The sequence below is a fragment of the Nuphar pumila genome, chromosome 4, assembly GCF_984573655.1.
Source record: "Nuphar pumila chromosome 4, dmNupPumi1.hap1.1, whole genome shotgun sequence".
In the NCBI taxonomy this organism is placed as follows: Eukaryota; Viridiplantae; Streptophyta; class Magnoliopsida; order Nymphaeales; family Nymphaeaceae; genus Nuphar; species Nuphar pumila.
Window position 1 is genome coordinate 95,076,620 of NC_143252.1, and position 27,565 is coordinate 95,104,184.

Genomic DNA, 27,565 nt, shown 5'->3' on the forward strand with positions numbered 1-27,565 from the left:
ATGGTTCAGACTAGAGCTGGTAAGCAGACTGCTCAGCAGCACAACGACAGCGAGAAAGAAGAAATGAATTCTCCTAGATCATCCAAGAAACACAACTCAGGAGAAGAAAGTGATGTTGATCCGGCCATGTATAAGGTTTTCCAGAAAATGATGTCAAAGATGATGGTGGTGCAGGCTAAGACTGGTTCAAAGAAAGCAGCTGCTAAAAGCAAGATTAAGAAAAAGCCCATGAAAAAGCCTGTCAAAATCAGTAAACAGAAAGTACAGCGTGACAGCACCTCGAAAGATTCAGAATCAGCAGAAGAGAACTCTGAAGAAGAAGAGCAATTGATTTATATTCCCAAGCATATGCGGCAGCCTAAGAGAACAGTTGAAGAGCCTGTGCCAATAAGCAAACCCAAGTACGGGGCACCTGCGGAAGATTCCATTCAGGCATTAATGAAGATAGTCAAGGATCTACAAATCCGGGATAAGGAAAAGAGATCATACACCAGGCAGGACTTCTAGCTCGGCTGGGAAGGGGATAACAATTTGGAGAACCTCCCCAGAAAGTTCATTAAGTTTGATGGATCCGGAGATCTCAAGGCCCATCTGGCAATGTTTTTCGTCGAATGTGCCAGGTTCAGCGAGGACAACCGCGCCCTTTTTCTCTATTTCCCCCACAGTTTGGAGGAGATAGCTGCCAAGTGGTATGCCGAACATGTCAATCCCATTGAATTGAAGGATTTTGATAAAGTTGTTAATATGTTTGTTGAGGGCTTTCTGTTTAATATATAAGCTCTGCCCACGCTCAACCATCTGTGTAACCTCAAACAAGAGCCCAATGAAAAGGCCAGGGATTTTATCCATAAGTGGAGGAGTATTTGTAATAAGATGAGGAATCCCATTTCTGAGGAGCATGCCCTCCAAATCATTCTCAATAACTTCTCTCAGCCTCTAAAAAGCCTCATCTTTCTATACCCATCAAAGTCATTTATTGAACTGACAGAACAAGCAGAATGACTCAAAATGGGGGTGGAGAGTGGAATGTATGAAGGCGTCACTCTGGACAAGAATGTTCAGGATAAAAAAAAGAAAGTTCATTTTACCTACTCAGCCGATGCTCCAGGTGACAATCAGAGCAGTAGCAACAAAAATGACAATAGCAGTGGCACGAAGCCTAAGCAGAACAGAGGAAGAAAAGGAAAGTTCTTCAAGAACAATGATAAGCCTCTCTCAAGTGGTCCTGAACAAAAAGGGGATCTCCAGGAAAAGCCCAAGCACATCAATTGGAGCAAAGATCAGAAATTCACTCATTTGGACCAGCCTCTAGAAAAGGTCTTGGAATATCTATTATCCCACGGAATGGTGAAACTTCCCAAAGTTGCAGATCCACCAGTAATCATGGGAAAGTTCAAAGAGTAGTTCTGTAAATTCCACAGGGCAATGGGACATGATACAAGACATTGCTTCATCCTGAAACATTTGATCCAGGACTGCATTGACAAAAGTATCCTCGTAGAAGATGAAGAGGAATGAAAAATGGAAATTTTATCAGCTCCATTCCCAAATCATTCTGCCGCAACCATTTCAGAACATTTATTCCTTCCACAAAGCCATATACATTCATGCTCCACTGAAGACCTAAGTCTCCAGCATCAGGTAATGGTTCTACATCAGAATCAGCCTACATCTCAGAAGATGAATATCTTCTCATTTTTGAACCAAAGCAATACATCAGTTGAGAGTGGAAAAACTCAAGTTTTTTCAAAAAGATTCCTTAAGAAGGAAGCCTGCGCAGAGAAAGTAGAAACCTCTAAGGCAGCAGAAGAGCGGGTCAATAATCTCCAGAAGCCGATTACAGCGCTCTCCAACATTTCCATTTTTGAATTAACTCATGATTCTCCCAAGTATCGAGAAAAGCTAGATAATTTATTGAGAAAGATTAAGGTGAAGCCAGGCACTACGCCAGAAGATATGACACAAATCATGAAACAGGCAATGACTAACGCGCCTATCACCTTTTCAGATGAGGACTTGCCAAAGCCTCATTCATTCCATAACAATGCATTGTACATCATGGTAAGGACCAGGGGCATGAATGTCCCGCACATACTTGTTGATGGAGGCAGCAGCCTCAACATTTGCCCAGAGATGACAGCGAAGGCCATGGGATTAAAAGAAGAAGAGTACGTGCCTGATCCCATTACCATCTATGGCTTCGACAATCACGGACAGACCGCCAAGGGCAAGATCTTTCTGGAAATCTTCATTAACTACTCGGTGCACACAGTCTTGTTCCATGTCGTCAATGTGCCGCCAACCTACAATCTCTTGCTAGGACGAACATGGATCCACAATGCTAATGTCGTTCCATCAACCCTCCATTAGTGCATAAAATGGTCCAAGGGAGGAATGATTACCACTATCCTAGGCGAAGATCCTAAAGAGAGGCTGCCACAGCCTATGATTCACCGTCCAACATTTACGGTAGATATTCCAAGCATCCGGGAAGCGGATGAAATCAATCTCAGCGAAAGCTTAGAAATGCTAAAGCTGAAAGATGTCCAAGAAGAAGAAAATATGGCAGCAGTAGTCCAGTGGCAGGGACCCTGTTTCTTCAAGTTGGGAGGACGCATCAACTACACCTCCTTCAAAGATCATCCCTTATTTTCTCAGTTTTCCAAAGTTAGAAAGGGATTTGATCTATTGATAAAACATGGATACCAACCATTCAGAGGCATGAAGAAAAATGAGGACGGCATAGTGGAGCCAATCATTCCTACTCAGCATTCAGACAATTCAGGGTTGGGATTCGCCGGCCAGACTTCCAGCAAACAAACAATATTTGTCAGAGGAAACAAATGAGAAGATGATGCCTTAGTTTTTCTGCTTTCTTCTCTTGTTTTTCTGTTAATCTTGTAGGGACGACCCAGTCCCATCTTTTTGTCAGAACTTGTAAATATCTCATTTCCAATCAATGAAAGATCAATCTTCTCTTCATATTTTGGGCGTCTATCATTCTTTTTTATATTTTTTTTGTGTCATTCATTCTTTACCTTGTATAAAAAGCTTGTGTTGGCTCGTAATTTCTCTTAAAAACTTTTCTTGGCATTTTCAGGATCATAACTCCTGAATCAATGAAGAAATTCATTATCAATCCCAAATATTTAAAATTGTCAAGGATTCCTAAGATGAAAGACAGAGCAGAGGTCAGCCAGGCAGCAAAGCAGACCGAAGAGCTAGCAGAATTTGATTCCACTATCTAGAAATTGCCAGAATTTGCTCACATTTAGAAGCAGGATGAACCCTCGTCTTTGGTTCAAGATCCAATTGAGGATATCAACATTGGTTCAGAAGATGATCCAAAAATTCTCAAAATCGGTTCGGGCCTAAAAGCAGAAGAGAAAGCAAGACTCGTCCAATTCCTTAAGCAGCACCAAGAAGTATTTGCCTGGACTTATGAAGATATGCCAGGATTAGATCCCAAGCTGGTTGAGCATCGACTCAAGTTGAAACCAGATTCCAGACCAATCAAGCAAAAATTGAGGAAGTTAGACCCTCGAATTGAGCAGCAAGTCAAGGAAGGAGTTGAAGATTTGTTAAAAGCAGGCTTCATCCGAGCCATAGATTACCCCGATTGGTTGGCAAATATCATGGTAGTTCCTAAAAAGAACGAAAAAGTTCGGATCTGCATTGATTTCCGAGATCTCAACAAAGATACCCCTAAGGATGATTATCTACTTCCCAATATTGATCTTCTAATCGATAGCACGGCAGGCCATGCCATGTTTTCTTTTATGGATGGATATTCAGGCTATAACCAGATCAAGCTGGCCGTTCGTGATCAGTCAAAGACTTCATTTACTACACCATGGGGAACCTTATGCTACATAGTAATGCTGTTTGGGCTCAAAAATGTCGGGGCAACTTATCAAAGAGCAATGGTCGTTATTTTCCATGACCAGATGCACAAAAATATAAATGCATATGTGGATGACATCCTGGTCAAGTCTAAAGAAGAAGAGGATCTCCTTGATGCTCTTGGTCAAGTTTTTGAAAGACTCATTCTTTATAAATTGAGACTTAATCCTCAGAAATGTGTTTTCGGAGTTGAGTTTGGCAAATTGCCCGGCTTCATTATCAACAAGAAAGGAATAGAGGTGGACCCGGCCAAAGCAAAAGCCATTATTGATATGCCGCCTCCAACTAATCTCAGGGAACTGCGAAGCCTTCAAGGACGTATTCAGTCTATTCGCAAATTCATTTCTAATTTAGCTATGAGATGTGAACCTTTCAATCATTTGCTAAGAAAAGGAGTTAAATTTGAATGGGGATTGGAATGCCAACTCTCATTTGAGCGCATCAAGCAGTATCTCCTTAATCCACCGGTTTTGAAACCGCCAAAATTGGGGAAGCCTCTCCTACTATATATTTCCGTCAATCAGAATGCCTGTGGTGGATTCCTCGCACAGTATGAAGAGGGCAGCCTGATAGAGCATGTCATCTACTATGTGAGTAAAACTTCCATTGATTATGAGAAGAAGTATTCTCAGATGGAGAAAACTTGTCTAGCTCTGGTTTGGATGTGCCAGAAATTAAGACATTACTTGTTGGCATCTGAAATCAAATTCCTATCGAAGCTTAATCCTCTTAGATACATTTTGAAACAACCTTTTCTCACTGGACGGATTGTGAAGTGGCAAGTCCTCTTGATGCAATATGACTTAAAGTATGTTTCTCAAAAGTCAATTAAAGGCCAAGCGATCGCAGATCAGTTGGCAGATTTTCCTTTGACAGAAGAAATTAAAGCAGAGGATGATTTTCCTGATGAGCACATCTGCAATATCCAACAGTCTCAAGTTTGGAATTTATTCTTCGATGGCTCTAAAAATATGTTTGGCATAGGGATTGGAGTCTTGTTGATCACTCTAGAAAAAGAAATGATCCCTTATTCTCGCAAGCTTGGTTTCCAATGCACTCATAATATGGCCGAGTATGAAGCTCTAATACAAGGCCTCAAAATTCTGCAAAGTTTCAATGTCAAGATAGTGCATGCCTTTGGCGATTCACTACTTGTTGTCAGTCAAGTTAACACTGAATGGCAGGTGAAAGATTCAAAATTGATTCCCTATCAAAAGATTGTTCTAGCTCTTGTGGACAATTTCAAAGAATTTCAGCTCAATCACATCAGAAGAGAGCACAATCAAATAGCTGATGGCTTAGCCAGCTTGGGCTCTATTTTATCATTCAAAGGCAGTGAATCATGTCGTTCTTTCGAAGTTGGAAGACTTGTGCAACCTGCTTTCATTTCAACCATGCAAGTAAACCAGGTCAATCAAAAGAAGAAGCCTTGGTACCAAAATATCAAAAATTTCATTGAGACTGGTGAATTTTCACCAGAAATGCCAAAAAGGGAGCAACGTGCAATTCAGCGTATGTCTACCCATTATTTCATTCTCGCCAATGTCCTATACCGCCGTGGGTTCAGTTCTGAGTATGCAAGATGCTTAGACAAAGAAAAAGCCATGGAAATTAACCAAGAGGCACATGAAGGAATATGTGGTGGCCATGTTGGCTATCAAACTCTCGTCAAGCAGATCATCCAAGCAGGGTACTATTGGAATACCATGCAACAGGATTGTCATCGTTTTGTGAAGAAGTGCGTCAAATGTCAAATGCACGCGCCACCTTCCATTCATGCGTTGGCCACGTATCTACAATCAGTTGTTTCTCCTTGGCCATTTTCTATGTGGGCTTTCGATGTCGTAGGCCCTATTACTCCTTCTGCTTCTAATGGCCACAAGTACTTCCTGGCTGCGACAGAATATTTCACCAAATGGGTTGAAGTTGTCTCTCTACGCACAGTAGAAGGCCGCCATGTGGTTTCTTTCATTCACAAGAACTTTCTTTGCCGCTTCGGCATACCACATGATATTGTCTCAGACAATGGAAGCCATTTCAAAAATGAGAAGATGAAAACCTTCTGATCTAAATTCAAAATTTGCCACCATTTCTCAGCTCCCTACTATCCTCAAGGGAATGACCAAGCAGAGGCTACCAATAAGATTCTGATCCGCATTTTGGAAAAGACTGTGAGGACAAGTCGAGATTGGCATGAGAAAATTCATGATGCACTTTGGGCGTACTGAACCACCATTCGGACTCCAACCAATGCCACTCCTTCAGAACTTGTTTATGAAACTGAAGTGGTGTTACCTCTCCATGTTCAGAAACCCGCTCTCAAATTTGCTTCACTTATAGAATTACCACTTGATCAATATCAGCAGCAGAGATTGGTGCAACTGGATCTACTGAATGAAAAGAGGCTCAAGGCCGCAGAGCATGCTCAAGCTTATCGACAAAAGATAGCTCGACATTATGCCAAGTCCGTCATTAAGAGAAAATTTCGAGTTAACGATTTGGTGCTCAGATCGACAACTCATCTCAAGCATCGACCATGGGGCAAGTGGTCCCCTAATTGGAAAGGCCCTTATGTGGTTAAGGAAGCATTGCCTCACAATTCATATCGTCTGATCAACGCAGATGGGGTGAAAATGTCAGATCCTGTCAATGCTCTGCGTTTAAAGAAGTTCAATACTTAAAATGTTCATTTCAGCCTTTTGTACTATCCAAAGAGTCATTTCAATGAAATAATGATCTTCTATCAATTTTCATGTTCTTCTCCATAATACGGGGCATTTTTATTTTTGATCTATAATCATCTTCCTTCATCATATGCAGGCAGGATTAGACAAATTTTTTTTTCTCTCTCAAATTCTACTAATTTTTAAATGATCTTGTGATCTTTAATAATTTCATTCATATGGTTTATCTTTTCAATTTAATCAAGTTTTCATCAAGTTATTGTCAATGTTTGTCAAATTTTAACAAATTTTCGTCAATTTTATTATTAAAGTTCATCCATCTTTATCTTAAAAAAAAACCTTTCAGGCTAAGGGATAAACCTGATGCCTCCTTTCAATGAGGTATTCTTTTTATTATTTTCCTCGTTCAGGATAAGGGGTTAATCTTGAAAAACTAGGCCACATATGGTTAACTAGGATGGCCTATCAAAATTCAGACCTTTCATCAATCTTTCCTTAAAATTTTGTCAATTTCTATCAATCTTTCATCGATTCTATCATTCTTCAATCTTCATTTGAACCATTTCAGGTTAAGGGATAAACCTGATGCCTCCTTTCAATGAGGTATTCTTTTTGTTATTTTCCTCGTTTAGGATAAGGGGTTAATCTTGAAAAACCAGGCCACATACGGTTAACTATGATGGCCTATCAAAATTCAGACCTTTCATCAATCTTTCCTTAAAATTTTGTCAATTTCTATCAATCTTTCATCGATTCTATCATTCTTCAATCTTCATTCGATCCCTTTCAGGTTAATAGATAAACCTGATGCCTCTTGCTGACGAGGTATTTCTTTCCTTTTCTTCCCCATCCAGGATAAGGGGATAAATCCTGAAAGCAAACCACATACAGTTAAGATGTGATGGTCCATTGAATTTAGAATTTTTTCCAAGAATCTTTACTTTCTAAAACTCATTTTTTTAGCTCATCTTCACAAACCCAGTCCTCGCACTAGGTTATTTCTCAAACTCTTTAATCATATATGGAGTTCATTTTCAAAATCCGGTCCTCGCACCAATAATTTCCTAAATTCGACCTTCTGATCCAAGTTTTCCTTCTAAAAATTCAAATTCTGACTTAAACTTCCAAATTTCATGTATTTCAAAGGTTTCAGCTCCCGCTGGTCATGTATTTCAAAAGATTCAACACTCGTTGGTCATTTATTTCAAAAGATCCAACACTCGTTGGTCATGTATTTCAAAGGTTTCAGCTCTCGCTGGTCATGTATTTCAAAAGATCCAACACTTGTCGGTCATATATTTCAAAGGTTCCAACGCTCGTTGGTCATGTATTTCAAAGGTCCCAGCTTTTGTTGGTCATGTATTTCAAAAGTTCCAGCTTTTGCTGGTCAGGTATTTCAAAAGTTCCAGCTTTTGCTGGTCAGGTATTTCAAAGGTTTCAGTTTTTGTTGGTCAGGTATTTCAAAGGTCCCAGCTTTTGCTGGTCATGTATTTTCAAAAGTTCCAGCTTTTGCTGGTCAGGTGTTTCAAAAGTTTCAGCTTTTGCTGGTCGGGTATTTCAAAGGTTCAGCTTTTGCTAGTCAGGTATTTCAAAAGTTCCAGCTTTTGCTGGTCAGGTATTTCAAAGGTTTCAGCTTTTGTTGGTCATGTATTTCAAAGGTTCCATCTTTTGCTGGTCATGTATTTCAAAGGTTCCAGCTTTTTGCTGGTCATATATTTCAAAGGTTTCAGCTTTTGCTGGTCATGTATTTCAAAAGTTCCAGCTTTTGTTGGTCATGTATTTCAAAAGGTTTCAGCTTCTGCTGGTCATGTATTTCAAAGGTTGCAGCTTTTGCTGGTCATGTATTTCAAAGGTTCCAGCTTTTGCTGGTCATGTGTTTTCAAAATCAAAAGTTCAACTCAAGATCTCATCAAAATCTATATTGAGTGATTATTTCACAAAGAATTCGTGAAAACTTTGCCAAATTGCTAAAAACAGTTGTTGATTCCAATATTCTCACTATACAAAAGAATTACCTCAGATTACCTCTAGTATTCTTTTCAAAAGGGTGAAACTTTTGCGAAAAAGAGGTAAAATTCAAATCTTTTCCTGTTAATCAACCAAAAGGATGTAAGAAATGTCCTCGATATGATCAAATGAAAGAAATCTTCAATGATGTTGAAAAGCCAGAAGCGAATTAATATTGATCATGGCTATGGCGCATGTTTAAAGACGACTGTCTAGCAATCCGGCTGTGGAAATATCTTGAGCTTTAAAAGAATCCACTCAATCTCATATCTTCTCATCCATTTTAAGTTGTAATCAAATATCTGCAAAAGGGATCTCTTAACTGTCGTCAAGATGAAGACGAATAGGCGAGCTAGACCCCCGGGGCCGAAGAAGATTTGGATCATCTTCGAGATGAAGGAGTTTGTGAAGGATCCTTCCAGAGAAAGTTTAGATCACCGTCAAGATGATGGCGAGTGTGATGAACCTACCGACAAACCCTAAAGGATATTTGATTCCTGCTATCATCTAAAGACTCTTTGAGCCTATATCATCGATATAATGCCTGAGATAAAAGAAGGATCGAAACATCTCCAAGATGAATGAGCTTGTGACGTACCTTTCCCTGAAAAAGAGAGAAAAGTCAGGACACATCCAAATGAAGGATGATGTAAAAACCCGAGAAAGTTCAATGACTCAAAAAGAGTGCAAAAAGATCATCGTGGGAAAAACACCCAGATATCAAAACTACCAAAATTGCCAAAAGTCATCTTTTCTCATGCAAAATTCTTTTATCAATATCGTTTCACTACTTGCTTTTATGAAATTAAGAATATTTATTCTCTTCTCATATCAGGGAAATGGATAGCTTCCTTGAAGATCATCAACACTAAAATTTCTGAATTTGACTCTTAGGACCGAGGAGTTAACCTCGACGGAGGAAATACTCTAGGTAAAAGAGAGAAATATCTTTGCACATACATGCACATTTTCAAAGCGTTTGAGTCAACTATAATTTTATCTTATTGGCAAAATTTTTTGGCTATTCCAAGAATGAAATAAATATTCAATATCCATTTTGATGCAACCTAGCGTTGTTTATATTTTTCAAAAGAGTTGCCTCATTCAGGAGAAGTATCTCTTCCTGTCCCATCATAGTTTTCTCATTTAAAAAATTCCGTATAGTTGTACCCACTCAGGTTAAGGGTCAAACATGTATTTTCTGCGAGAGGTCATTGATTTCAAAAGCTATTTTGGTCTCAGCAATGAGACACCCAAAATCATCCCCTTTTCCAAGCTTTAGGGAACCCCATCTTCTTCCTTTTGCAAACCCCTTTCGGATTTGTTCGTCCAAACTCCGAAGGTCCCATCATGGCTCTTCCCATCGAGAAATTCATGCTTTGTATATCTATCCAAGATAGGATTCTACTTGAACTTCATCTCACAAGACATTTTCAAAAAAAAAAAAAAATGTCCCATCAAGGTCCTCATGTATTCCTTTCCTCATCTTGATATATCTTCGTCCCATTTAGGTTAAGGGATAAACCTGAATCGTTCCAAAAAGTGTATCTTGTCTCACCCATGAGACCTGATCAAAATCCTTATTTTCCAACATTTTGGGATTTTCACCCAAAGTCCCATCATGATTTCCTCATCCTCTATTATTCAGACATGTCATTTTCGAGGATTACGTCTCCCCAAAACCATTCAGGATAAGGTTTTAAGCTTGAAGAGTTATGCTTCCAAAATAATTCTTCCACACCCAGTTCAGATCTTCTGACTGGGGCATTTTCAAATTTTGGAGTGTTATCTTTGCCACTAAACTCGGCTTTCAAACGACTTAGTAGCAAAGAGGGGCATCTGTGAACACCCCAATTTTTTTAAAGTTTTGAAAAAAAAATGCCATTTTTGCCCTTGACCCCATTTTCTGAGAAAATCAAAGCAATTTCAGAACTAAATTTTAGTTATTCTTCAAATTTTCTTGAATAAATCCCATATTGATATATCCAATTCAATTTTGGATCCGGATCCAGTAATCTGAGCCTCATTATCCAAATTTTCAAATTAAAATTTTAAAATACCAAAAGCAAATTTTAAAAGGCTCAGACAACCCATCTGATATTCTGTTGGACCCACAACTCTGTATTTCTCGATTCGAGGTTTTTAAACCTCGAATATTTCCTCAAAATTTGGATATAAACTCGATTTTTGAAGATTTTTTCAGAGAAATAACTTTGAATTCTCAAGAAAACCCTCCTTTGTAAATATTATGCAAAAATACAAAAAAATTAGTCTTAAATATTTTTTTCTCATAAATCTTAGGATTTTATTCTAAAAATAAAAACAACACAAAAACCAAAAAAAACAAAAAAAAAATGAAAAATGAGTGGTTAAAATCGGTTTTAATAAAAATCTCCTCTTAAAAACCACTTTAAGGAAAACTGTTTTAAAGGGGGCCTTCTTTTTGAAATATAAGAAATATGCAACCATCTCCTTCCCGCGTATTTCTCCTCTGGAAGGCTCTCTCCACCTTTGATCCTCAACAGCCTTCTCCCCTCTCCACCTTCCATCTTCAACCATTTTCCCTTCTCGAGGATTCAAGCTCCCCTCTAAAAGGAAGCCTCTAAGCCCCTTTGAGGGCATCCATTATCTATCGATCATCATCCATCGACCTTCACGGTCACATCGCTTCCTCTCTTTCTCTTTTTTCTTGCATTCCTCCTTCTCCTCCTCTACATTTCCCTGATTTTTTCCCACGAAGGAGCATTCCTCTGTAGTAGCATATAGAAGACAACTTTGATTCCCCTATAAAGCATAGCCACAGAATTCGATCGACCCTGCAGCAACAAAAAAAAAGGGGAGGATCTCTTTCTTTTTTACTCAAGTTTAGCCACTGTAAGCCGAAGGAAGTCAACACCCCTGCAGTTGCAGGTGAGTAATCTGAAAGTGCAGTAGGATCGAGGCAACAAGCACTAGAGGGGGGGTGAATAGTGCTTTTAAAAATTGTCTGCGGAATATAAACGAATTTTGCAATTTAAAAAACAAACACACAAAGGAACACAAGAATTTATCGTGGTTCGGTCTTTCCTGACCTACATCAAGTCCCCAAGCAAAATCCTCTTGAGATTTCCACTATCAACCTTGTGTAACTACAAGATCATACAGACCAAATCCGGTCCCACTTTCAGTAACACACCTACTGAAAGCAAACAACTCCTTTAAACCAAAGAGTCCTTCCTTTTACAGAAAATTGAAATAAGTAACAACTTACAATACAACCTATGAGCCCTTCTTTTGAATGCAAATGAGATGCAATTTGCTTTTGAGGTTGTTGAAATACTCTACTCACGAATTCACTATCTCTCAAAGGAATTTGAGTGAAAAACTGAAGTGACAAATATCATGTAAGTGAGAAAATGAATATGAGTGAAAAGCAAAGAGTAATTGATTCAAATTGATTGAATTGGAGTTATTTTTTAGTGTAAAATGCACTCATATTTATAGTTGAAAGTTTTCATACGTTGAGGGTATGAAAGGGTGTCAAAACAGTCCATTTTGAATGATTAAAACGTTTGAAAAATGAAAAGACACGCCTTTTTGAAGTTTCAGGAAAAACAACAAAATTAGTCGATTGGAACAGTAGTTAGTCGACTAATAGTTAGTTATTAGTAGACTGACAGTTATCGTCGGTTGACTGATCTGTTTATCGAGCCGTTTGAAAATCTGAACTTTTGAAACTTAGTCTACTAGAGAAAAGTTAGTCGACTGATAATATCATTAGTAGACTGAAAAACCTTTCAATCGACTGCTGCTAAAATCTTCTAAAAAACATACATTTTGTCCGGTCGATTGATAAAATCATTAGTCGACTGCTGCTAAATTTCTAGAAAACACATATTTTGTCCATTCAATTGATAAAACCTTCGATCGACTAATTTGACAAAAATGACTTTTTAGAAAATATGGCGCGAAAGAATTAGTCGACTGGTGAGTCTATTAGTCGACTAATAAACACAAAAACTTAAGAAAAGAGTTTTCTGAAAAGATTTTGATGAGAGTTCTTTTAGAAAAGTTTTTCTAAAGACTTTTTAGGTAAAATGCAACCTAAATATGCACTCTAAGTAAGGCTCTTACAAGAATCTAAGACTTTTATTGAATTTAACATTTGGACACTAGTTTTCAAAGATTCTTCATCGAATTCATCAATGTCTGCATTGCCTTAGCTGAAATGCAGTTGATTTACTTGTTCATCATAAAAACCTTGTACTTGAAGTATCATGTACGGCTTCAGTGTCGTAACATAACCGTCCCCTTCTTCGTCGATTCTTTGCTTCACTTTCATAGCACTTCTATATTTTAGTGGTCACCCCCCTTCAGCTTCTTATTTTATCGTGATGCATCAAGGATGGGATCGACCTGCACGTAGCAGGATCGACCCACCTGTGGCTATATCAATGGAGCAATCCGACTCCAACATTTGTTTCGTTCTTTTCTTTCAATATTTCTTCTTGTTTAAGCAATTTGATTATTGATTGACTTAGCATTTTTTTTCATTATTATCTGTTAATCTTAATTTTCTGTTGGTATCATCGATTTCTCATTTCCTTTCCTCACTGTGATTTTGGGTTTCCTGTTTATTCCGCTTTCCTGTTTATGCTTAATTACTGGTTTTGATGGTATATGATGGCATCTTATTCATTTTTTTTTCGTTGTTTCGTTCGTTCTAGTGGTATTATGATGCATCTCTGTTTAAACTTCCTCTGATTCATCTGATATTCATCGACATTTCACTTTTACCCTTGTTTCTATCATGCATTTTTCATCATCATTACCATGACCATGTCGCATAAGCATTCACCATAGCATACTGTAGTTCCAATGTTTGGTGGTATTGTTTTTTTTTTCCTTCTTTGTTTCATCTTGAAAATCAATTGTCAGACAAATTCAAGATGAGGTCGGTCATTAGTCCGTGGACAAAAGTTATCCCCACTTACATTTTTTGGTTTGTAACGAATTGCTTTTTTTTTTTGCATTTTCTTGTGCTTTTCTGCATCAAGGCTCATTTTCATTATTTTCCTTTTGAGGTATTCACCACAGAATAGCACATCCCTTTTCAAGTGTGAAGGGGTTGTCTTCGATAAGGTGAATTTAACCCCATATGATAGCCTTTTACGCACACATCATTCTCTGTCATATTGCCCTTTAACATTTCATCCATCCAGCCTTCATAGATGTCGTGTATTAACAGTCATATTGGGTCTACATCGTTCTTACTTCATCATCACTGGAATGGAATCAACATTGCAAACGTCAGAACCAATCAGAGCCAATTGGAGGGTGATGTTTTAGTCTGAAATCTCGCAAACACCATTCGGTGCCTGCTTAGAACTCAATAGCATTCCATCATTATACATCTTTGCTCATCCACTGTTGTTGCATCATCATAGCTCCCACACCGGTTCACGGCTGTACATATTCCTGTATCTAGATTCATGGCACACGGTTGTATACCTTTGTATCCCATATTGCACGCTCATATAATATCTTGCATGGCATTAAGTTAGTTAGGCTACCCGTGTTTTAGTATATCTGTAGGTTTGTCTTTCATTTTTTTTTTATTAATGTAGCATTGCGTTTATGATATTTTGCCTTATTTGTATATTGCATCTCCTGCAATTCACCCATATATTTCTGGTTTTATCATTCTGAATGGTGCACGCTTCAATAAGGGAATCATCAAATACCATTGTGGCTAATGGGGTCATGAATTACATCACTGGTCGAGATTTTGCTTCCTACATTTCCCTTAGATTTTGTCTTCTTACATTTGATTGAATTTCCCCTGTCCGTGTCTTTTGGGCAACCAAATTCACAATGCCATATCCTATATCTTTCCCTTTCAACCACCAGTTCAGAAGCAATGAGGCTATCCATTATAAAGCTAATTTAGAATTGATTGTTAACTCCTTTCATCATGCATTTCTATAGTGATAAATCTCCTGTGCATTTTTTTTCTGTTTTTCTTTTTACCATATTTATGTATGGTCACCTTAAACATTAGGTTCGATTGGTCGCCATATTTTAAGTAAGGATGGGCCTTTCTATGATTTATTGAATTCAGCAATACTGTTTCTCTTGTCTTTTTTTTTTTTTTTAGATAAACCATTTCCTGAAGAATAACCACCTTTAGGTGTCTATGCTTCCTAGATAAACCATTTCCTGAAGAATAACCACCTTTAGGTGTCTATGCTTCCTGGTATGCTGAGTTGCGGCTGGAGAATTGTGTCTTCCAATTTCGTTATTACTGTGATCTACCTGGTCAATAACCGAGTGCTTGTCAATAACAATGATTCTTAAGATATTAAGTTGCAGCTTGTCTATGCTAACCTTATATTTGAGTGTAGCGGAAGACGTTGATCTGGTTTGTCTGCATTTAAAATTTTGGAATCCAACTAAGCTACTCATGGGTCTGTGTGATGGCTGATGTGTTCGCTAATGCATTAAGCTCAAAGGACATTTGGTGACTGCTAGCTATGCCAGTAATTCCTTGTCACAAGGCTAAAAGTGCTGGTTCTACCTTTCTGGGTTTAAAACCAGGAATCAATCATATGATGGCAATGTAGTTGATACACCAAGCACCATCCCTTCATTATTTTACCACTGGTTTGCGCATCCCATATGTACCACCCTCAAAACACTGCCTCACTAACATCACCACCATCTCTGTGCACGTATTTCAACTGCCACCCACCTTATGAATTACATCCACCGTGTCCCTTGTATCCCATACATTCTTTGCTACCACTCTTGCCTTTAGGAATCAATCAGAGACACAACTTCCTTCACTTGGTATGGTACATTTGGATGCCCTTTTGTCCTGTGGTAAATTAGTTAGATGTATGTCTGATGAGTACAGACTATGGTATGATCATAGGTGTTTTCTTTTTTCAATTCCTCTCTTAATATTTACTGTAAAATCTATATTTATTATACTTTTCTCCCAATGAACAATGAAGCTTCTGTCAATAAATTCCAGATTTAGAACGATGAATAACTGTATGTCTAAATGTATATTCTTCCTTTCTTTCCTTTATGCGTCTGTCTTTTGCCATGACTTATGACTATGGTTCAGCTGAGGACTGCCATAAGTCTGCTTCAAAGATCTTAGCAGGTAGTTGTGCATATACCCACAGATACCCCATTTCTGCAAAATATTTATCAAATAAGTTTTTCCTAGTGTCCTTGGAGCCGCAAGGCCTCAATGCATTCATCATGTTACAAATAGGATAAGGCTGAACCCCAAGATGATAACACAACTCGATTAGGAATTGCTCATATTTTAATATTTAAATTCTCTTTCTTTGAAGTTCACATCATGTATTTCTGCTGTAAATTGTATTTTATTTGCCTACCTTCAGTCCAGGCTCTGTTTTTCCTTCAAAATGACACCATGTCACTGTTCACAGCAAGTTCCCATTTTACCTGCACCATATTTTACCACTTACTGAATTCCTGTGTAGCCATAACACAGCAGCCCTATGGGTTGTTGTGATTGACTATGCTTTCATAACCCAGATCTACCTACCTCACTTGCCATCTAGTGATAGTCATCATATCTCAATCCGGTGCCTGTTCCAACATCTAGTTATGTTAGGCATCACTGCAAAAACCAGTCCCATTGCACCATTATCCCTTGCATTACCTCACAACCTCTAGTTTTCCAGTTTAGATGGTTACCATTCACCTTAAATGTCATTACAGCTCATTTTCTATTATCAAATTTTTCCAAAATTTGACATGTCATAGCATCTACAAGAGACATCATAATCGCATGTTTTGAATCTTGGCTGGCAACATAACCTTGTATTATTTCTGAGTAGTAGGTTCATGCGCATTATAACCTCATCCTCATTTCTAAGTGTATTCACCTAAGGCATCATTCATAAACATGATTAACATTTGTGCTTTTCCATCATCTTTGTTAAGTGCTAACCTTGTTTTGCAGGGAATATGTGGAAAATGTCATTACTTGGGGTTGTATTTTCAATTTTAAGTATTGTAATAAGTTAGGCCTTAATGAGAATTTACATTTTCTGCACTAGATAGAATGAATGAGCATTGTAAATGTCACAAATTGCTTGTTTTCATGCTTTTTGCCTTTATTTTTCAAAAAAAAAATCTCACAATGGGATCACAAATGGCACTGCACCATTTTGTAAAAGGTAATTAATCCTAAGTCGATGATTTGCATCAATGGCCATAGTCAGGATGTGAACAAAACTTAGGATTTTTATCTTTTATAAAATAACATTGGATCCGCACTGGATCCTCTTCAAAAATCATCATATTTTTGATATTTTCCTCTTTTATCAGAGTTTAGTTTAAAAATTGATTCAATATATATATCAATGGCCATAGTCAGGTTATATTGAGAATTAATTTCATTTTAAACTCTATAAAAGCACCAAAATGCATTTTATTCTTCACTTGAATTTAAATATGATTATTATATAATACATTCAATGACCATAGTCAGGGATGTATTATATCTTTAATCTTATTTCTAATTCATTTAAAGAATAAGATATGATTTTCAGAATCCAATTTCAAAATTCTTTTAATTCATTCATCATATAGGATAGAATTGCATCATATTTTCAAAATTTCCTTTCAAAAACTCCAAATGATTTTGAGTACTTTCTTCATTTCTCAAATCAATTCTTATTCAAATTCAATTCTATCTCATTTCAAGATTCAAAATTCAATTTCAAAGTTTAATTTGACTTTGAAATTTCAAATTCATTTTATATTCAAAATTCCATTTCAAAATTCAAATCAAACTTCAAAGTTCAAAATTCAACTTTGAAATTCCAGATTCACTTTCAGGATTCAATTTCAAAACTCAAATCAAAATCCAATTTGACTCTGAAATTTTGAATTCATTTTATATTCAAAATTCGAGTTCAAAATTCAACTTCAAAGTTCAAATTAAACTTTGGAGTTTCTGATTCATCTTCTTATTCAAAATCAAGTTTATTTTCTTATCTTCAAAATTCAAAATTTGAGATTGATTCAGAATCTCAACACTTAAATCTTCCTAAGTTTTTCTGGGTTTCCAAGACCCAGGTCCATATTCAAAAGTCCTATTTGGACTTTCAAAAATCCAAAATCCAAAGTTAGATCCTAATCCCCACTTGGATCCAGACTTTCAAGTGCAAACTCCACTTTTGGAGCTCAAACTTCAGATCCAAAACCCATTTTAGGATCCAGAATCCAATTCCATCTTGGATCTCAGACTTCAAATCCAAATTTCATTCCAAATTTCGGATTCAATTCCATTTTAGGACCCAGAATCCAATTCCACTTTGGATCTCAGACTTCAGATCCAGAACTCATTTTAGGATCCAGAATTCAATTCTATCTCGGATCTCAGACTTCAGATCCAAATTCTATTTAGGATCCTAGAATTCAACTTCATTTTAGATCTCAGACTTCAGATTCAAATTCCATTTAGGATCCTAGAATTCAACTTTATTTTAGATCTCAGATTTCATATCCAATTCCCATTTAGGATTCCAAATCCAGAATTCAATTTCATCTTGGATTTCAATTCTATTTTGGATCCAGACTTTGGATTCAAATTCCATCTCGAATTCCAGATTTCAAATTAAATTCTATTTCCAATTCCAACTTTCAAATTCAATTCCATTTCATTCCAGATTTTAAAATCCAAGTTCATTTTGATTCCCAAAAATCCAAAAAGTCAATTCCATTTCTCAATTTTATTTGGATTTCTCAAATCTCATTCTGATTTCAAACTTCAAAGAAAGAATTCAATTCCACTTTAAACATTCATCCAACTTCAAAATTCTAATTCAAAATCCATTTATGACTTTGAAATTCCCTTCTCCTTTTATCTCAACTTCAAAGACATTCCTTTCGAAGACCAGGTTTATTTTTCCAAAACTCTGATTATTCCAAAAATTTAGAACTTTAATCTTATGTCCTAAGTTAGAAACCATTTCTTCGCTCTATTATCAAATTCCTCTCAGAAATACTTGAAGATTTCCAAATCCTTTTTCAAAAAGAGCATACATCCTTGCATTGCACAAGCATGATTCTTTGTGCATTTAGACTTAGGATAAATTCTTAGATAAATCTTTTAGCAAAGAAAAAAAGCATGAATTCGACCCTTGGTTCGATTACCCTTGGTAAAGGCGCTAGGAACGGTCGAACCTCGTATCGACGAGCGAATCCCGTCTCCCAATTTTTCCCGCAAATATTTTAAAACGGTTTCTTAAATATTTTTAAGGTCAAGTGAGACCCCACAAAAGAGTTCTTCTTTCTCTGAGGAGCCCTGGCGATGACTTCATTGATCTGAATACTATGTTTTGACCGAACTATCATTCTTAGTACCATGGCCAAATCTTTTCTTGAAGGCTCTGCATCATAAGTTTTGAAAAACAACATTTGATCTTGCTCATTGTTTTTTTTTAGTCATGACGTCTCGCACGGTATACCATTAATTTCATCCATGCAGTTGAACATTCCTTCAGCAAGTAGAAGATGTCTTTGAAATAAAACCTCATTTGGGCTTCTGTTTGTATATAGCATCCTATTTGAAATAATTTTTTTTAGCGATTACACATTTCCTCTATTTGGCGTTGGTATTGTCCGGTTCCCTTTTCCTTTCACTGTTTTCTACATATTTTTCTAAAATTTTGATTAGATGGCTGCATCCAAGCGATGTCGAGGCGGACTTATTGTACAAGGAATAGTGCCCTTAACTTAGGCACAACAATTTAAATCTTCTTCTTTTACTTTCAGTTTTCTGTGTTTCCTGTATTTTATTTTTTTCACTTTATTATCTCATTTACGTTATCTAGTGCATCGGCATGTATGTAGCATATGTTATATTCCTCTCTGCATATCCTTTGCATCAAGTCTGTGGTTTTGTAATACTGCTCATCAGTAGATTTCAGTGGCCTTTATACTAATGCTTAAAATCCTTATGTTAGTGGCTACTTTCTCAATAGCCGTTACATATTACACTAACAAATTAAGTGTATCAGGTAATGGGTATGCTTGCATGAATCCTTAAGATTGTCTTGATTCAAGTCCTCCTACAGAAAAAGGGCTTGACATTAAATCTTACCATCAGTTTGTATTACATAACACCTTGCAGTTTCCTGTTTTTGTTGGTACTTTGATCTTTGTCGGAGAAGCTTGAAAGGGGAATTTTACAAGTCCAGTTCAATTTCTGGAATTTTTTTTTATATGCTGTCTGTGCATTAGCACTGAATTTCTTAATATTTTGGGTAATAGGAAAACTGGTGTTGTTGCCATCTGTGTTGCTGGTATTTGCAGAATTGAATATTGATGGTTCTCTCAACCATCACTTTTCCAATCACTCCCCTGAGCATTGTGGGTCATGCCATCACGTGTTATTTCATTCACTCTACAGACCAGATTCACTGTATATTAGCTTGTACATAGATGGTCTATTGCTTTAATCCATCAGCAACACTTGATCCTATTACATTTAGGTAACATATGTAGTATTTACCCTGCATCTATTTTCCAAACCATGTCACACACGTATCTGTGTTTCACACTTGATATGCATTATCACTGTGTCATGTCGCATCCTACTCCCTATACACTTTAATAGGTACAACATCTTCCTTTTGTTTGAATCTGCTTCTTTTATACATTTAAATTTTTTTTTGCTTTACAAAATTTTATATATTGAAATAGGATTTTACCATCCCATCAAGTGATGTTTTCCTATATAACACAAAAATTCTTTGTGAGCATTTAATTAACTGCATACATATTGAGAGACGATTCATGGCATAGGCAAGCTTGCGACAGTAAACGACGTCCTTCATTGTTTGAATGTGGTTTGAGAATGATGTGAGTAACATGTGTCTTAAACCAATCATCCTAGTAAAATGAAGCAGGTTGATGACATTTGTAGAGTAAGAGTGGGGAAGTATCAAAGGATATTGTAATGGTCCAGGGTTCTGTCTTGATGATCATGTAAATCCTTAATTTAGTTGATATGCTAGTCTATAAATTCTCCTCAGCAGGCTCGGCACTAAAAAATTTCATATCTATTCTTTTGCTTCTTACCTCTTTCCTCATGTAAAAGGTGCTGCATTCAATATTTAGTCGTCATTAACATTGTTGCCTGTGTTGGAAGTAGATTAAGGCCGGTAGGAGCACTTTATTCCACTTTTTTTTCATGCTTGCTTCAAAACAATCTGTGAGATCAGGGTTTTTTTTTCCATTTTCAGTCTGGCAGTTTTTTTTTTTTTTACTTTGATGGAGAAGTAGCTGTAGAAATCGGCAGAAGTTCAACCTCTTCTTTCTTCAGGAAGTTGGATCTGAAAAGTTTGTCTTTTGGTCAATAGTATTAACCTTGGCCTTTGATCTGTAACCTTCACTATGGAGTTGATGAATTACCATGAAAATCTTCAATATAGAAATAGTAGAAGGGTTGAAAATTGAGCTTTTAATTGCAATGAATGTGGATGGGCAAATGAAAGGGTACACCTTGATATTCAAAATTCTTATCCATAACGAGAAAGCATCTTGCATTGAATTTGATTTAAGCATGTTGTATCGCTCATTCATCGTGTAACAATGAAATCCTTTTTCCACATATGGGGCACCGAACTGCTAGCTGAATTATACTGCATGATCTTATCTTCTTTCACAACCCTGAAGTTGATAGTGACAATATTTCCCAAAAGCCAAGAATTCCTTAAAGTTTATGTCATTATTCCAAGAAATATACTTCTATTAAAGTTTATGTCATTAATATGTATATTTCCGTCATAATATAGGCATAATTGTTGGTACATTGGTCTTAATCTGAGATTTTCAATCTCCCTTCGTATGTTGTATTTCTCATGCTAACCCGCATTTGCAGGAAAAGTTTGGAAGGGGCACATTCCGTTGATTTTTTTTTGTTTGCTTTATGTCATCTATGTAACAATCAAAATGTAAACTTGGAATAATATTTACCTTTTCGCTTAGATTAGGATGCATATCATATAGTTTGAATTCCTGCAATATCCTGATTATGTGATTCATGCACTATTTTTCCAAAATCACTATGGATGTACACGAATGGCACGTGTACCAACTCTTAGGGAGTTGATGAACTCGGTGGAGTCCATATTTACGGCCCTAGTCAGAATATGGACGAAACCCAGATTCAGCATCTTTCCACTAGTCACACCGAGCCTACACTCTTAGGCTATCTTCCAAAAAAAAAATTCACTGCATGTTTTCAATGATTACAAAATATTTTAGAATTAGCTAAGTAAATCACAAGCATATTTACGGCCATAGTAGGAATATGTGGTGATATTCCTTTAGTTTAATTTTAAAATTGCATATTTTCCTGAAAAGATGTTTTCATGAAAAGACATTCATTCATTCAAATCATTTGCATCATAAAATCACCTGCATTTCTCAAACTTTTTCTCAAGAAAAATTTCATTCCATGGAAATCGATTCCTCAAGAAACTCTGAATTTTTTTGGATTTCCCAAGTCAAGTTTTTCCATGATTTTTGCTTGAAAAATGTTCTTTTCTTAAGATTCATTTTTAAAAGGATTTTCTCATCATTCTCATGAATCAAAATCGATTTTCAAATACTTCAAGGCTAAGATTTTCAGGATTTTAATTTCCTGAGTTTTGATTTCCCTTCTCCAAAGAGTTTTCCAATAAATTTCAATCATTTTCCAAAGAAAATTTTCAAAGTCGGAGTTTTCCTGACAAAATATTTTCCCTTTCAAGTGTTTATCTTTTCTCAAGGATTCTTTCCATGTTCCCAGGATTCTCATCCCTCCATGATTTTCCCAAATCTTTAAAAACTTTCTTGAGATTTCAAATCTTTTCATCAGAGTTTCCTAAAAGATTGATTTCCATCTTTTGCCTTAGAAATATTTTCCAACTCCAAAGCATTTTCTAAGCATACATCATGTTTTCTAACTTGCATTTTACAAAATTTTATAGCACATGCCTGAATTCTCTGTGCATTTAGGATATAACACGATTTTGATAATTTAGCTAAGTCAAGCACACATTTGATCCTTGGTTCGATTACCCCTTTTAAAGGCGACAGAAATGCTCGAACCTCATACCGACAGGTCGAGCCCCATCCCATGGATTTTCCCGCTATTTTTAAAACGGAGGTGAGTATTTCAAAACAAATTTCAAAACTCTGGTCAAGTTTGACTCGCGGAATCGTTTTTCCCTCTCTCCCGTAGGGAAGGGAAGATAAAATTTTGTGATGATAACAGTTCCTTTAAAAGAAATTTTTCTAAAAGAGATTTTTACACCCTAAAAGGGGTCTTTAAAAAAAAATTGTATTTTGTATTTTGTATTTTCTATTTTTTTTTCGTGTTTTTGGATTAAAACTTCAAAACTGCAAGAAAATAAAGGGTTTTAAACTAATTTTGGAAAATTTAAGGATATTTTACAAAAGAAGGGTTTTCTGAAAATTTTGGTTTAATCTTTTGAAATTTCTTCAGAAAACAGGTTCGGCTCCAAGTTTTTGAGAAAGCATTTGAGTTTTGAACCTCGAATCAAGAAATACAGAGCAGTGGATCCAAATGGATACCGGGTGGACGGTTTGAGCCTTTTAGACATTATTTTTTTTCTATTTTTGCAGATTTAATTTTGAAAATATGACAACGAGGCTCAGATTTGGAATTTGGCAATGGATGCGGATCCAAAATCGAGTTAGATGGGTAGAAGTGGAGTTTATTCCAGAAAAATCTGAAAAACAACTGAAATTTGTATTGAAATTGACTCAATTTTCTTAGAAAATGGGGCCAGGGGCAAAAAAAAAGAGGAATATTTACAAATTTTGAAAATTTTGCGGTGTTCACAGGTGGTTTTTGAAAAATGATCACATGCAGGCAAACAGATGGCTCTAAGTCCTAAAGAGATAGAATTTTGAAATTTTTGAAGAAGCAAGCATTGTTTTCATATAATTCCTAGATTGAGGAGTGTTGTATTTCAGACCTAAGTCTATGTGAGCATGCATAATTCTCCTTAATTGGTCCTACCAAACCATGTCTAATCTACATGCAGTCCATGTCAGCTAGGTTCAAGTCTAGGCTCCTAGGTTCACACGATATCAGAAATTAAAGCTACCATTCCATAGAACATGATTTTGATAATTGAGCTAAGTTAAAGCACACAGTTGATCAGACGAAGACAGGTCCCATCACGGTCGCCAAACCTGTTATCATCACAAAAAATTTTCTCCCTCCCTCTGCGAGAGTGAGAGAAACGATCCTGCGAGTCAAACTCGACCAAAGTTTTAAAAATTGCTTTTGAAAATTACTCGCCTCCATTTTGAAAATTTGCGAGAAAATTCCATGGAATGGGATCCGCCTGTCGGTACGAGGTCCAATCGTTCCTGGCGCTTTTACCAGGGGTAATTGAACCACGGATCAAATGTGTGCTTTGACTAAGTTAAATTATTTAAGTTATGCTCTATTTTCCTAGAATTCACAAAGAATCAGGCATGTGCTATGAAATTTTGAAAAGATGCAAGTTTTGAAAGGATGGTGTTTGCTTGGAAAGTTGAAATATGCTTGGAAAATGATTGGAATGTGCCTTGAAATGGAAATCTTGGGAAAATCATTGAACTTCATTGGAAATCAGAAATTTGCATTGGAAAATGGATTGTCAAGAAAACTTGGACTTTGGGAAAATTGATTTTGAGATTTGGATTGCCTTTCTAAGGAAATGGATTTGAGAATCTTCAGAAAAACAAGAAAGCTCATTGGAAAATGATTTTTGAAATGGAAAATGGATTCTCAGAAAAATTAGATCTTTGAGAAAATTGATTTCTGAAAACTTGGGATTTTGACATTTGAGAATTTTAAAACATTGGAAAATCTTGATTTGAACTTGGGAAATGCTTTGAAATGTCATTTGAAAACTCAGAATTCTGAGAAAATCAAATCCTGAGAAAGACTTGGTAAATCCTTGAGAAAATTGATTTTTCTTAAATTGAAATTGGAAAATGAATTTGAAAATAATGCAATTTGAATGAATGAATGAATTTGAAGGAGAATTTCATTGAGGAATTGGAAAATCCTTTTGAGTTTTGAAAAATGCAGTGCATTTTTGAAGTTAGCCTAAGAGTGTAGGCTGAATATGGCTAATATGAAGATCATAAATCTAGGTTTCATTCGTATTCTGACTATGGCCAAAAATACAAATTTCACCAAGTTTATAAACTCCATAAGAGCTTGTGCACGTGTCATTCGTGTCAACCATAGTGATTTTGGAAAATGTACATATGCAACATACATCAAATATCAATTTTTAAAAAAATCAAACTATATGCAATGCAATCCTATTCTAAGCTGAAAAGTAACTCTTATTCCAAATTATTACAACTTGATACTACATTGAATTGAAATAAAAGAATAAAAGCTAAGTCTTCTTCTTGGATGCTCCTGCAAAAGTAGAAAACATGTTAGCATAGAAATGTAGGTTTTTCTGAATTTATCCAAAAATATGAGAAATTATCATATATTATTCAGATATAAACCCAGAATCATACCCCCTTTAATATAAACATGAGAAATAAGGAAAAAAAATTAAAAATAAACTTAGAAATTCGAAATTGGGGTCAAAATGACCAAAATGTCCCTAATAACCTTGAAATCAGGGTTTTTTGAAAGAATTTTTATAAAATTTGGAAATTTAGAAATTTGAAAATCAAATGAAATAAATCAAACATAAAATGATGAAATATGATGATATGCACGAAAATTTGGAAAATTGAAGTTTGGAATTTTGAAATTGAGGTCAAAATGACCAAAATGCCCCTGATAACAAGACTATGGCCTTGAAACTAGGGTTTTCTGAAATAAATTTTGCAAAAATGAGAAATTAAAATGCAAATGAGATTGAAATTGACTATAATATGACATTCCATGCTTATTTATATAAATAAAACCATAAAATGACAAAAATATCATAAAATATTAAATTTAACTCGATTTTTGCCTGATTTTCGCCTCTAAGTTTAAAAACAAACTAACATATAAATCAAATAAACTTGTAATTAAGCCAAATTTGGCATGGACACCTAGAATAACCATAAAAACATAATGAATCTTGAAAATCTATTTTTTTGGTATTTTTAAATATGGAAATTTAAATAAAAACCCTAAATTTTGTGATTTTTGCCTAAAATGATGATTCTAAATTAGATTTCGGATATCAAACTTCCATAAAAATTTCCCAAATTTTATGGGGTAACAAAGGACAGTAAGGCAAGGATTTTTTCTTTTTAAGATTTTGGTTTTGATCTATGGTCGGAGCTGGACAGTTCTGGCAAGTCGGATCGGAATCCGGCAACTCTAGGATTTAAGGCAAACAGAAAGATTTTGGGAGAAAATGTAGGAAAAATAGCAGACAGATGGGAAAATGGCTGGAATTGTGGAAACATGTCCCTGACAAACAGAGGCAAATTTTGTATTTTTACAGTATTGGGATTCGAGTTATGGTTTGGAAATGGGCACACTGTTATCAGAGACCTGAATCTCTGGAATTTTCGGACATTGGAATCTGTTAGACAGAAAAGATAATTTTGGGAAAAATACTTGGACAATCCCAAAAAATCCCAAAATTTGGAAAATGACGAGAATGGGTTAGGAATAACTTTTATGTTTAAAGTTTTTGCATTAGGGCTATGGTTTGAGTGGACACATCACATTAGGGTCGGTCTATACCCTGACAAAGAAAAATCGAGGTTTTCCTAGGGGTATGGAAAATTTGATTTTTAACAGAGGATAAATCTACTTATAAAGATCCCAAAATTTTTAAACAATTAGTAGATTTCATCGTGAATCTACTGCAATTTTTAGGGGAAGATTCAGATCTTCCATCAGAGGATCTCATAGGTTCTTGTCTGCTAAAACTAAATTTGGAGTTTCTGGAGAACAGAAAACCCGATTTAAGGTTTGATTTGCTAGAAGGGGTTTCGAAACCCAAATTGATCCCAAATTTTGACAGAATATCGCATAAATAAATAACATAACCATCATGAATTTTTTAAGATTTTTAAACAAGAAATTGAACGTGAAATTATAGCTAGACTACACGTATGGATTCAAAACTTGTAATTCCTAAACAAAAACTATACTAAATGAATAAAACATTCTTTTAACTAACTAAATGGACCTAAATGCAATATGAGGACTATATGAAAAATGATAAAAACAAAAGCAAAAACAAAAGGGAGGTATAATGCACCTGTTTTTTTATATAGCCGTGGGAAAGAATGATTTGATCCATGCATTGGATGGATCTTCTTTCTTGAATCGGCACTTTATCCCACTGTAACTTCTTGAAACAAAACCTACTACTCATATGAATCCAGCATTAAACTGGATTCATACACTAGCTTTAAAACAATAACAATGAATAAAATGTGAAGAAAAGATTTGTCTTACCTTGGCTTAGGTAGGGATCGGCTTGGACAACTACAATGGAAGGCCGGTAGTGATGTTGCACCAATGGAAGACTGGAAATGGTGTTGGCTGGGAGGAGTGGCTGCACTTGATGTGTTGAAGGAGGTGGCTCGGCTGAAGCTTCACCAAAGCTGCAATGGTGATGAAGGTTGGGGCAAGTAGGGAAGCAGCTGCTGAAGATGGTGGCCACTAATGGTTGAAGAAGATGGATGACGTGTGGCTGCCTTGATGCTGGAAATGGGCTGCAATGGAGGCTATCAAGGAAGGGAGGCTGCCTAGTAGAGAGGCTTGGAGCGAAGCTACTGGTGCTTCCAATGATAGATTTCAGCCAAGAGATGGGGCTGGAGATGATGGAGTTAGGATTGAGAGGGAGAGAGAAGTGAGAGGTAGAGAGACTCAAAGGGGGAGGAGAGGCAGCCGTGTAGTCTCCTCCTCTTTTAAAAGAAATCAAACTTAGGTTTTGATGGGCATA

At 36.2% G+C, this 27,565-nt stretch overlaps 1 pseudogene; it reads left to right on the top strand.

Moving 5' to 3' along the window:
- LOC149840317 (putative sugar phosphate/phosphate translocator At1g48230) lies at positions 1 to 27,255 on the top strand (annotated as a pseudogene).
- Positions 27,256 to 27,565: the final 310 nt, after the last annotated feature.